The sequence below is a fragment of the Falco rusticolus genome, chromosome 4 (assembly GCF_015220075.1).
Source record: "Falco rusticolus isolate bFalRus1 chromosome 4, bFalRus1.pri, whole genome shotgun sequence".
NCBI lineage: Eukaryota > Metazoa > Chordata > Aves > Falconiformes > Falconidae > Falco > Falco rusticolus.
In genome coordinates, this window is record NC_051190.1 from 22,485,142 (window position 1) to 22,498,563 (window position 13,422).

General features: G+C 44.6%; 1 long non-coding RNA gene across 1 annotated transcript; it reads left to right on the top strand.

The window, feature by feature from the left end:
* Positions 1–415: 415 nt before the first annotated feature.
* LOC119147173 lies at positions 416–11,324 on the top strand. Its single transcript, XR_005103958.1, has 4 exons — positions 416–532; positions 8,064–8,203; positions 9,788–9,878; positions 10,498–11,324. It is a non-coding gene; the product is annotated as an uncharacterized LOC119147173 (long non-coding RNA).
* Positions 11,325–13,422: the final 2,098 nt, after the last annotated feature.

Genomic DNA, 13,422 nt, shown 5'->3' on the forward strand with positions numbered 1-13,422 from the left:
AGAGAACAGATGGGTATTTTGCCATGTGATGTCGCCTAGAAAACAGCTTTGATTTAGTGTACCATGCTTGTCTGACTTTTAAACTTGTATTAAACAGAATTTCATAAAGGCGAGCTCCACATAAAAATCTCAAATAACAAGGCACTTGGTGGGAGGTTACTAAGCTATGAAAATTATTGATTCATTCTCCTTTCATTTCAAATGGGCAGATGTGTATGAATATTTATTTACTTTGAGGTCTTTTTATAGAGGGGAAAAAGGTCTTCAGTAGGTGTTTTGATTTCACAGCACAATCAAGGGAATTAGTACTACGTATAAAACAGTAATTAAAGCTGTTAGATTTCTGAACCCAAAATGACATAGAACTTCCCCCCACCATATAAAGCTGTTTCTTTTTCTTGCAGTGCTCCTGACGTTCAGCCTTTGTGATTATTATGTAGTGTTAGTTCATCACCACTTCAAAACGAATGTTGAAGATTTAACCCCTTACAAACAACTGCCTCAAGATACCCTGGCTTTAGTCGCCCCTCAGGTAAAGGCTTTGTGCTTTTCACTAATCGGCTGACTTATGAACCATGTCTGGGCATGCCAAAATAATGGCCAACGTACCTGTGTCTGATGTGGGAAGGCTAGCAGGTTTTTGCATCAGCAGCTGATCTGGCTGTGTAGGTAAATGGAAGGATTACCTCTGCCTCGTGCTGAAGTGGCTCATGTGTTGGGTTTACGCGAGGGGATGCCCTGATTCCTGGGCTCGTTTTGCAGATGTGGCATGAGAAATTCATGTGTAGTTATATAGGCAGTGCTGCAAGGGCTTCAGAGCCTGCTGCTGGCGGTCTGGGAGTGCCCAGCACCTCTGGGTGTTCAGAGCTCCCCGATGAATAATGCTGTTCAATGTAAGAAATGCTAGGGTGGGCTTGGAAATCATCCCTTACATGCCTGTGATGTGCCTCACAGATACTCTGTGTCCCGAGGGCTGAGCAAAGTTTTCTCATGGTGTTTTTGGCTCACGGAGGGCAGCTTTGTTTGCCTTTCACACAAGTGCGGTGGTTTTGCGGAGGGTTTGGTGCAGCCCCACCGTGCCCAAGGGGTAATGTCCGATGGAAAGCCACAGGTCTGCATTCAGTGGCTCTGGCAGTTCTGCTTGCCTCTTGCTTGACAAAAATACAGTGGGGTGACATGTTTCCTAAGCAGCACTCACCAGCTCTTATCCAGAAGTGCTGGAGACACCCTGAAGTCTGTTTTGTATATTGTGATACTACTGAGGACATGTGCAAATGTCAGACACTGTGTGCGAAGCAGCAGGACAAAACCCTGCAGCAACCTCAGAGAGCCAGGCTGGAGCCGTGCCGCAGCAGGAGCCACAGCAGGAGCCGCAGCAAGCGCAGCCCCATGCAGGGCACCACTGTGGGGCATCAGGGGAGCTGTGGGATGGGCATAACAAATAAGGCCTTCAAGGTATCAGGTAATCCAAATAGATCATAAAATTGTTCTGGTCAAAATCACATGGGTAATTAAGACATTCTTGCATCTTGAAAAGCAACATATATTTTAATTATTTATTCTATTATGTTACATTTATTCAAACAATATACAATTATTTTATAATAGCATATAAGAATATATTATTAAAGTGTGTAGATGAAGATATACCATCTACATTTGTAATATATTTGTTTTATATTTATTATTTAGATGGCTTCCTAATAGGACTAATAGCTGTTCAACAATGATGTTGGTATCTGGAATCAGGTGAAATAGGGAAATATCATTGTAAGAAAGGAGAGAGTTAAGATTAGGTCCTTTTTTTTGGACATTATTGCTTTAAGGATACACCATATGTGCTTTTTAAAGTTGGAACGAAGTAGGAGAGAAGGGGAAGAGTAGATTGCCCTCAATTTGAAAAATCATAGTGTACCAGCATGACCTGTTTTTATGGATGAGAACCTTCAGTCTACAAAGTTCTTGTTAAAAGACTTTATCTCGCTGACCAGATGGTGCAATTTGTCTGGCATTGACATTTGGGAATATCTGCTGAATTTTGCATAAGGACAACTGTTTTAATCATCCAGTGTCTTGCTGTGTTAATCTTATTTGTCTGCAATGACCAACTCTTTTCATATTCCTGGCGATCATGTAACTGTATTGTGTGTGCTTTTATACAACCTTCTTCTCATCCTTACCTTTTTGTTGTCTACCACTTGGAGAGTTCTTTGGGTTGAACTCGTCCTGTTGAGGTGGAATGATGTGTTAGGGAAAATGAACCAGATGGGGATGAGCTTGGGATATTTAAAACCACTCTGCCAAGTTAATCTTTTGCTCAGAATAAATGCGAGAATACTCTCAGAGATCAAAGTAGTATATAAGATCAGGGCAAAGGATGAGCTGCGAAGCTCCGCTTCATGGCTGCAAAGGAGGTGGGAGCTGTAGCAGCAGCTGGTTGCATGACCAGATTCCCCTGTTTGAGAAGGATGGAAAACAAAGAATTAATATATTTGTAGAAGTATAAAAAAGCAGCTTTGTAAGACAGAAAAGCCATTGACCTTCTTTCCATTATTTAAAGAAAAAAAACAGTTCCTGAAGTCGCCTGTGCTTTCCCATGCCGCAGACTGCTGCGCCTACAGCTGCACAGATGGGGATGCAGGAAAGGAGGGGCTGGATCTGTGAGCAGCGGTCCCCAGCCTACCCTGTGTGGTGGCAACACCCTGCCCTCGGTGGCACGCTCTGTGGTGCTGTGTGTGGGGACAGACGTAGGGTTTGGTCATATCAATAACACACGTCCCTCCTCCTCACCAGCCCCAGAGCCCCTCTGCCCATCCCAGCATCTCCCAGAAATAAAGGAAAAAGCACAAGTGGATTAACTGTCTACAGGTCCCCTGTGCTGTCCCCTGTTAACCCATCTCAGTTTGCATGATTCATTACAGTTTAATTTAGGAAATTCAGGATCAGGATGTATGCAGCTCATTACAGATTAATTGCTTGTATTGCCTGGAGCAATACATTTGTATTGATACGGAGTGGCACAGAAATGTGCTATCCATTCACGCAAACTTATTAGTCCTCTATTATAATGGTAAGGCTTATTATTTGATATTTAGACTGTATTTGCAATCACGCAGGGCAGGGCATCCTCCAGCTCCTGTGGCAGCTCCCTGCATGCCACAGGCAGTGTCCAGCCGGCGTACATATGTAGCCTATGTGAAGGACATAAACATGGGCTGTCCTTCTGTCCAGAGATGCTGGAGGTATGGAAGCACACTGGTACCCTGGTGCCGCTGGGGCTGTGCTGAAGAAGCCTGTGCCTGCTGCAGCCTCCCAGGCTGGCCCCTCTCCGTGCCCCATCTCGGCTGCTGTCCCTGGGAGGACCTGGTCCCCCTGGATGTAAGCCTGACATGCCAGAGGGCTGGCACCCTTGTCATGCGTGGCTGTGAAACGCAATGTGAACTGGGACTTCCTAGCACCATGCCCGAGGTCAGCGTGCCACTGCAGCTCTGGCAGGGTGCCAGAAGAGCCACAGAGGTGAGTCTCTCTCACCTGGAAGTCACCAGCCCTCGGCAGGCACGCGGCACATGGCAATGAGTGGCCTTGACTCCTTGCAAATTCTTTGAAGTCTTTTTCCAGTTACTTTTGTTTCTTTTAAACACTGGGGCACTTGGGTCACAACCATCGTCTCCACCTCAGATTTTCCTGGAGAGATTATGGTTTGACCAGTTAGGTTGGCAACTGGCTGCCATTGTAAGGCTGTTGAATTTTGTAGCTGAGGATGTGTTTAATGTGCTGTTAGCACTAGAAGCTGTGATGGATTATGTGCAACAGCAATGGTACGCAACTGAACAACCAGGTAGTTAATTACTGCAATTATAACATTTTATGAAAAGGAATTGCGTTCACAGCCATTCATTATGATGATGAATTTCCCACATTTTATTACCGGTCATCTGCACCACTCGTATGACAAATGGCAGAGTCCCATGCAGAAAGAAACCCCTCCCCTTTCCTCCCCTCCCATGCATGGAGGAGATGGCGTTGTTAGTGTGACAAAGTCTAATTGCTTTGCCATCCAAGTTCAATATTTATATTCATTTGTACATATTACTCACGACCCAGTATTCTGTTGCACATTGCGTGCCTAGCTTTTATAGATAAATTTATAGTTGGCTTTCTGTGACCACTCTAATACATATAAATGCTGGTCTTAAATCTGCAGAGGGACTAGGGAGTGAGATGTTTTGGCAAATTGTGTAGAGCAAGTGAAATGACAGGAACTGGGAAGTGGGAGTATTGTACAAGTACAAGATCCTTGACTCTTGTTGAGTGATAAATTTTGCAGTACTAAATAGCTGGCACATCATGTTACATGAGGTTGATGGGTGCAAATTATCAGCTTGGTTGTTTCTAGACGGAACGTTATTAGCTGTAGGGAAATATGGCAAACAGCCAGGAGCAGAGTGTGAACTTCTGTATACATTGTCTTGAGTTGCAAAAGCAATTGCATGTGCCTATTTGAACTGACAATAGGGAAGTTACTACCAAAGCTATATTTAATGTGAAGAGATTGAGCTTTTTCCAATATGGACCTGAGACCCTGATCACATGGAGAATATCAGAATGCCACGTTAATAAGAAACAGCCTGTAATCAAATAGCTGCGTTTCCTACCCATGTTGGGATCTTATTAGGCAGGACTCAAAAAAAGGATTGCAATTATGTGGTATGAAAACCTACAGTAATAATTATTTCAGAAAGGATATTGAGCTGCATAGTTCAACCAGTCTGCAAAAAGTCAAGGTGAGACCTCTTAAATGATTGCATAAGCCCCTGCCCTCCTCATCTGCTGTGAGCTTCTTGCTTCTTGCACCTCCTTTGCATGCGCTGGATGCCTCCCAAAAGCAGAGGCTGACGTTGGGCCAATGCCTCGTCTGGGCTGGCTGCTTGTGTTTTCCTTTTCTTGCGCTGACCTCCAAAATGTGCATGTTACACCAGCTCATATACATTATATACAGCATTCCATTGTCATAGTAATTTATTTTTGGCAGTCAGTGTGCAAAAACTCTGAAAGCAAATGATTAGTTCAAAAACGCCTGTAATGTGAATATTCAGCAATGGAAATTTTTCCCTGGTCTCCTCCAGACTGAGGAACATTGGAAGGCACTGTCTTTTTTTCAGTTCTGAATCGCACTCAGGCTCTTCTGTCCTCATTTCTGAAGGTCTGCACCTATAGCCCCAAGCAGATTATTATCCCAGTGATGTTTTATTCATTGCAATGCTGCCAAACGGAAATTAATATTTTCATGTTAATGAGTAGTAATGTGAGCAATCAGAAAAATCCTAACCTATGGAGAAGCAGAAAAATATTAAGAAAGAAAAGTATGCTCCAAATGAAGGAGCCCTCGTGCCGTGGGTGACAGGTTATCCAGTGAAGGGCGTCATGCCTCCGGGACACAGGGATACAGGGCAGGGTGCTCCCAGCCCTCCCAGCGTGCGAGTGTGCTCTGCGGCTGTGCCTGCAGCCCTGCGTGTGCCGTGGAGCCTGGGGAAGAGTGGCTGCCGGGTGCTAGCTGGGCTGTGAAAGTGACTGACCGCTTTTACTGACTCTCCTGGACGTGTTGTGCCAAAGGCATTGAAAATGCACTCCGGGATTAATGTCAATGGTATCTCCTAAATGTAAGAAGTTAATAATTTATTAGCCTGCAGTCAGTCCGTGCTTGGCAAGTGGCTTCAGAGAGCGGTACGTGCATCGGTGCAGATATGCACCATGTGAGCCACCCTTTTCCTCCTGACCATGGGGGCTTTGTTCTGGTGTCCATCCCCCTTTGCAAGACTGGCTCTGATGCTCCTTTATGCAGGTTTTCTCCTTCCCAAATAATGCTGGCTAAGCCTCAGATAAATTATTAACTACAGAGCACAGTGGCCATTGTTAAAATGGTTAGTTTTCTTCCTAGGAGGAATCAGGGCTGCTGCATCCTTAGTCTTCCTTGCAGATGTCCCCTGGACTGCGAATGCTTCGAGATTGGTTTCTGCTGCTGGGGCTACTGCTCTGCTGAGCTGTACCTGCTATGGTTATATTTTAAATAAAAATTTGAAACACATCATATGATTCACGACTAAAGCCACAGTTTGCCAGAGGACTTGTTGGAATCATGAATTTCCATCAGGACGCAGGGTGGGAGGGTGCTTGGTGCCAGATGGAGCCAGCTGGGCTGTGGCTTGGCGTGTGGCTGCCCATGTGGCTGGCTCAGACCAGAAATGGGGCAAGGGGATGCAGAAACGCCCTTGAGATGAAAATGAGGCCTCAAGGCAGCAATAGGAGGTGCAGATGAATCAGGGCAAGTGGTCGTGAGGGAGGTGGTGGTGTGGTGTTCTCGGTGGGGTGGGTACAAGATGGGTGTCCACTGAAGAGCGAGGTGGAGGAAAAAACTTGAGTGTGCTTTCTGTCAGTGGAAACTTTAGGCAGAACAAAATCCATTATATAAAACACATGTGAGTGATTCTCTGTGAAGCCAGAAGAGAGAAGGCTGTGGCGAACAGCAGAGCTGACCTGGAGGACTTCGGGCACTACGAGTGCTCCTCTTCACATCCCAGCCAGCCCAGCTGCAGAAGGCTTTTTGAAATCTTTTTGAAAAACATCAGTGTCTTATCCTGTTCGGATCAAATGAGGAAAATGCTTTCAACAAAGCATTCTGAAATTCATGTAAATGAGCTGAAATGGGGGCTGAGGGATTGCCTTTGGTGTCAGGTGGGAGGAGAACTGCTGCAGACCCTTGCTGAAGCAGGGATGCAGTGCCAGGTTGGGCTGGTTGTTTCCTGAGGACTGGGAAGCAGAGGTTTGAGTGTAATTTCTGTCCCCTGGTGGCCAGTGTTTAGAAACAGCGAGCTTTGAAGTAATGAGTGTGTGTGGAAATGGCCCAGGAAGACTGAGTTTCTGTGTGCGTGTCAGTGACCGAATATTGAATATACAACAAAACTGAGAAAACTTTGCTGCGAGATTTTGAATGTAGCACGGCCGACATGCTCAGTGCAGCTGCTCGGCTTCATTAGCAATTGCAAACATTTCATCCATGCATTGCCACTAAATCATAGAACGATTTATAGCTTATTATTAAGGAAAAGTGGGCCTCTGCCACCTGCCTTATCAGCAAGGAACGGCTTTAAACGGTGTTCCCTGCTAGAGGTACGGCAGTCACTGCTCGCCGGCTGGGAGCCGCCTGCTCTCCCGGCAGCCACCTGTGCTGCTTCGAAGGGCATCTTCAGCAGAGTTGTAGTTTAGCAGCTGATGGCGAGAACTTCTTCTGTGGTTCCTCAGCTATGCAGACATGCATCCATTGGTAGGAGCCTTTGCTCCAAGAATAATGTCGTGCAAACGAGCGGTGCGATCCTGCCAGCTGGGCTGGGCTGCGCAGTCAAACAACTCGCAAACACGTTCGCTGAGAAGCCCCCTTCTGAAAGAAGCAGGAAGACTCCGTACAGAAACAGCGTGGCTTTGCCAAGCTGCAGCCAGCTTGTTTACAGGACATGCCAAGCGCTTGTTCACAGTCGAGGCGAACATACCGATCTGGTGTCAGTAACAGTCTCAATTCAATTCAGTGTTTGAAAACAGCGCGTTGGCCGCAGCCAGATTCGTTGGTGTCATCAGCACCGGCTCTTACACAAACTGCCTAAAACTGTGGTTTTGTTTTGACATAACTTAGAAAACCATTTTTCACCACTACCAGTAACTGCTCTGAGAAATCTCTGGTCGATAGTCGCATAGACTTACTGCATTAACATTGTGCGCTGAAAGAAATTGTACTGGATTTTGTTTTCCTACGGAGAAGTCTGGTGCGGCTCTGTGGGTAATAGCCCTATGTAAAACGTTTTGAGCTTGAGGAAAACTGGCTATAAAATCCTTTTTTTACTGTTACAGAAATTCATAGCCATTCTTCTCAGTTTCTGCTGTTTTATTTTTGTTTGTTTGGGTTTTTTTTACATTTTAGTAATAACAATATTTAACTTTTTATTTTAAATTTCCTGTGTATATGTTATCCTTCATGAATGCATGTTGCTGCGTGCCTCTGCTGTGAAATTCAGTAAAACTCCCGCACCAGAAGGACCGTTGTGTCACCGAGCTGTTAAGAGAGCATCCCTGCTCTGCTTCTGTTTCTTTGCTGAAATAACCCTGCCATGAGACGAAAGAAAACTAACAGCATTTTACCGGCCATGAGTGAAAGGTAAATTACTGTTTAGACTAACTACTAGGTATAGCAAGCATTTTGGTAATGCCAAATGCAACTACAGGTTTTAATACAGGGACATTGCTTATAGGTCTCATGAAAGAAAGTCTGTTGGCTGCATTAATTCCCCAATGACAGATTAATTTCCTCCCTTTACAATAATTATGCATGTGTACTGTTGTTGTATGACTCATTCAGTCTTTCACATATGACACCACGGCCTCATCTGCAAAAATGCTGAGCGACCTGCAGGCTCCATTGCCTGCAAACATCTCACAAGTATTTCAAAAATATAAACACAGAACTGAATTTATTATTATATTCCCTCCCCCTTCCCCCCCCCCCCCCCCCCCCCCCCCCTTGAAATAGGAAAGGTGAATGGCATGTTAGGAGCTTCTTTTTGTCCAGCACCTTGTTTGGGTACCTATACAGAATTTTAATATTATTAAGTTCCTTAGCTGGAAAAATAACTGCCCTTGTCCAGCCATCATACTGAATATATACATACAGGTGTCAGCCTGAGGCTTTGAAAATGCTCAAGCTGTGCTACAGTGTGCTGATTTGTTCATTCCTGCAATCAGATACATGTTGTGGATTTATATAAAAATTGTATCAAATATTTATACAGAATTTGTTGGAGAAGTTTGTCTCTATGGGCATTGCAGGTTATACAGTGATTACAGCTTTGCTGGGCAAAAGTAAACCTTTACTTTGGTAAATCATAAAATAGGATTGCACCCCACATCAGTACCATTTGAATGCAGTCCTGCTTTAGACAAGAGAACTGACATCTCCGGTAGAGCCATGCTCCATTTTCCAGTCTTCATATTTTGAAAAATTGGCTGGGTTAGGTCTTGTCCTGCAAATTGTTATGATGTGAATATTATTCATAGAAATGAATATCTCTGTTGGCGTGAGTGAGGTGTCTGTGTTGCTATGAATTCCTTAGGAGGACAGGAGTCTGCAAGTTCAGCTGAAATGCCAGAGAGCACATCTTGAACTTTTTGTTCTGTGGAAAACAAATGATCGTATAAGCAAGTAATTGCTGTACTTTATGGAGTAGGGAAATGGCAGTATGCAGGGTCTGGTCCTCGCCAGCAAATTGCAGTGCCCTTGTGTACGTGGAGAAGTGACTTTTTCTCCCAGCGATGTGACACGTTAGCGACACTAGCCTGCAGGGCGAAACTCCTGTAAGGTTTCCTGCTAATCACAGGGACTTTCTCCTGCTTTTCTTATAGACCCTCATATTTTTGTTTGCTGTGTCAATATACATCATGTGTTGTGAAACTGAGGAGGGGTAGGGAGGACTGGGTGCACGTGCAGTTGCATTTTGCTTTATTTGGTGCGCTTAAAAATGGGTGAAGCTGACAATTTGGAATTCATAATAATTAAATGGTGTTAGAGCTGGCTGCTAGGAGCTTCAGCATGACTCCCTGTGCACAGACAAATGCAGTATCATTCATTGCTTTTGCTATGTTAAATTACAAGGGGTGGCGGGGGGGGGTGGGGATCTCATTTAGAACCTACTGAAGTGAATGGGATGACTTCATTGATTCAAGGCGATTTTGTTCTATATTTTAGGACCTTATGTAAGAGCTGCCTACGTCTTCCCTTTCCCCGTACAGCTGGAGGAAAGCTGAACACACGCTTCCCCAGTGTGCCTCTTCTGTGGGTAAGGCAAGTGAAGATAACAGTTGGGTAATTCATCATTTGGCTGCAAAAGGTCGATGGCGTTATCTGCTTGAGCAACAGTAATGGGTCACACGACACTGGTTTGTGCCAGATGCTTTGGCGGGTTACAGGTTAATGCGGAGGGCATAGTGTTGTCCAGATTTTTCAAAAAGCTGACTTTTCAGGATTGGTCTAACGTAATGTTCTGCCTTTGATCTGTACTTGTAAGAGGTAATTTCTGCAGCTTGTAATGTGTTTTATTTCTCACGCTTACAAACCAAAAAATGGACAGCCTTTCCAACTCCACGTTTGTGGAGTGAGGTTCATTTAAACAGTGGCTGAGATTAAAACAGAGAAAAAAAGCTTCCTGGGCACGATTCTGGGACTGTTGCAGGCTTGTGCAGTGCCTGCTGCCATCAAAGCATGGACTGGCTACCTCAGACCATGTCTCAAAGGCTTCTTGTCCTTACGGGGAATAAAAGTGCACAGTGGGATTCGGGTGTTGGCGGATGCTCTGTGCAAGGACAGAGCGCTGGGCCCCCGCAGCCTCGTGCCTGCTGCTCGCAGCTCCTGCACCGCACAGCCGGGATAGCGAGTCAGGGCTCTGCTTGTTCCCCCAGGCTGCGGTCGGGTCCAGCTGTGTGGGAGATGCTGCATTGGATCGGTGCTGCCTTAACGGGCTGCGTGGCTCTAAACCAGCTATGCCGAGGTACCCCAGCCCACCAGGCACCGTGGGGCGTGCGGGTGCCACGGGCAGGCGGGATTGTGCTTTTCTCCTCTGCGCTGATCTCTCAGATGCTGAAATTACCGCGGGAGACGTCCTGTTCTCCAGGAACGCTCACAGCCGGGAGAACCGAGCTGCGTTTGAAGCCACGGTTCCTCCTCTGTTACCCCGAAGGAATTCTGCTTGTGCATGCAGAGCCACAAAAGGGCTGTAGTGCTGAATTTCCTTTGATGCAAGAGATATTTATTGGTATTACTCACATGTAAATAGGCTTCCCTGCCTTTGCCTCTAAGAGAGGATTTGAACAATTTCCACATGAGAAATCCACTTGGATGGTTGTTGATTTGAAAACAAAGCTGGTTTCTAAATTCTGACTTGGTTTCCCACAAGTTTGCTGCTCCTCTGCTCTTCCTTTTTCCATTTTCTTTGTAAATACAGATTGACATCCGTAAAATTTCTGCCTATTAGAATTGTGCCTTCGTCAGCATCTCTTCCTTCAGGAACTTTGTGTGATAATTTCTAGAAGCCATTCCTTGTCTTCCAGAAGTCTAGTCTTAGAAAATAAACAAACCCAGACAAATGCATTTTTAGTCTGGAAAGGCACAAATAAGTAACCTGTACTTTTTAAATCAGGCGCTGTAGAAATGCTGAGCTTTAAGTCTTTGTCCTAGTAATTATTGTCATCACTGTTGTTATTAAAAGACATAAGATTTTATTGCTGATAATTTGGAGGCTTTGATACATTTATTTGAACTGACTGCTCCTTTGGCAAAGAATAATTGCTTAAATTTCTCTCATGGGCTTTTGCTTCTATAAAAAGATTGTTGACCTTGAAGCTTTTACTTGATTTTGAATTCTTATTCAAATGCGAATACTAATAACCTGGGGAAGGGGACGTAACTTCCTAAGTAGATGTTACTTTTGAGTTCTGGGGACCTTGTGCAGAAAAATAAGATTTTTCTTGCATTGTCAGAGACCCCCAGCCTCTCACTTAATTGGTGGTTTGGGGTTTTTTTTGTTTTGTTTTGTTTTTTAAGAGTAGGAAGGTAAGGTTTTCATTTTCATAAACAAATGTTGATGGTATTTAAGTTCTTTGACTGCTGAAGATCTGTGCTGTGTTGCTTGATGGACCTTTTGGCATTTGTGTTGTTTTGTTTGGATTATTGTGTCTGGGAAAGGGTATTACGAAGGGCAGCACTGTGTACCTCCTGCATCACTTTTTCTTTCTGCAGCTTTCCAGCTCTTTTAATACCAGAGCTGCCTGTGTAGTCCTTAGGGTAAGCTTTTTCCCTTCCCTTTATTTGGTGAAGAACAAGTGTGGGCTTTTGGTGCTTCTGCAAAAGTAGTATTCTCAGAATTATCAAAAGCAAATGTGAGCGTTCGTTTCACCCAACTAGCTCTCTCAAAAATGAGATAACAGGGCTTTTGGGACAAGTTGGTGATAAGCTAGAGCATCAAAGCAGAGGCGGGGATGTCCCTGCTCTCCCACGGCCTTGCTGGGTAACTTTTGGCAGGTCACGTCTATCTCCCTGAGCATTTGTTTCCCCGTCTGCACGGAGGTTATAGTGCCAGTCTTCCCGGCGAAACAATTCCAGGTTTGCTGGCAAAGCCAAGGGTACTATATTTGTGGTAATTGTGTGTTTAAGTGCCTTGCTCATTGGAGTCTCACTGAGATACTGCACATCTCTGAGTCCTGCTTCAGCTTCAGCTGCTCCTGACGCTGCACAGAACCCGCTCAGCGCCTGGCCCTGCTGACGGTCAGAGGCAGAAGCAGTGCTTCTGCAGGGAAGGGTTGCATGTGGGTCTGACTGCTATGGGAGGAGAATAGTTTAGTTTACTTTTTCTGTTTTACTTAATTAAAACTTTGTGGATCCTGAACTTCCAGATTGGTGATTTCTGTAAGAACAACTCCAAGGAGCTTGGTATAAACACTGTGCATCTTCCCCACCAAGCAGCTCTGGAGTCTTGTGCAGAGGTGTGCTGCTTTCCTACATGGAAAATGGTGATGCCATGAATGCTGCTGAGAGGCAATGGTGAATAAACCCATCAGGAGACATGGCTGGATTACCAGAGAAAAGCTTTTATTTACATTACAGATGATAAGAACTGACAGAAGTCTTAAAAGATACAGATATAAGAATTTGAGAATTTGTATGCTTATTGAATTGCTGTCAGGTGCAGCAGCCAAACACACTTAAACGTGATTTTTACTAGAGGATCTTGTGGAGATGTTCAAATAATTAAAACTCAGATATATTTCTTTGGTAGTGTATTCATCTTGTTCAGTGAGAAGCATGTTTGAAGGCTCTGCAGCAAACAGGAGAGGTCTGGACAGACAGCTTATCAAAGGTTTCTAAAAATAAGCTTCAAGTTTGCCAACTGATTTGTAAATTGTAATGCTCCAGGTTGTGGGCAGTTCTCAGAGAGGAAAGGGTGTGAACTGAGTGTGTCTGTGCTGGCTGGTTCCTAGCTGTGATTATTGCAAGGTGGTTTGCTATTTCTACAAGAATATTTCTGTTCCTTGATCCTCCAGCTGCTGTTGGGAGGAGGTGATGGCCAGGAGTCTGCTGCATCTGGGCCATTCGCTGTTCACTTCCTGAAGTTGTGTTGCATGAAATAGTGTGCGTTTAGGTGATGGACCTATTCAGCTGTGGTAATAACAAAGAATGATTTAGGAAGTAAATTAAGAAGAAAAAAAGAGTTGGATAACAACATATAATAGTGCCAGGCAGTGTAAAAGACTCTGGAGAGCTCCGAAATGTCATGGTTTCATGCAGTGTGCAAATAAGGATGAAATTGAAAATCAGCTATTTTAGGGAAG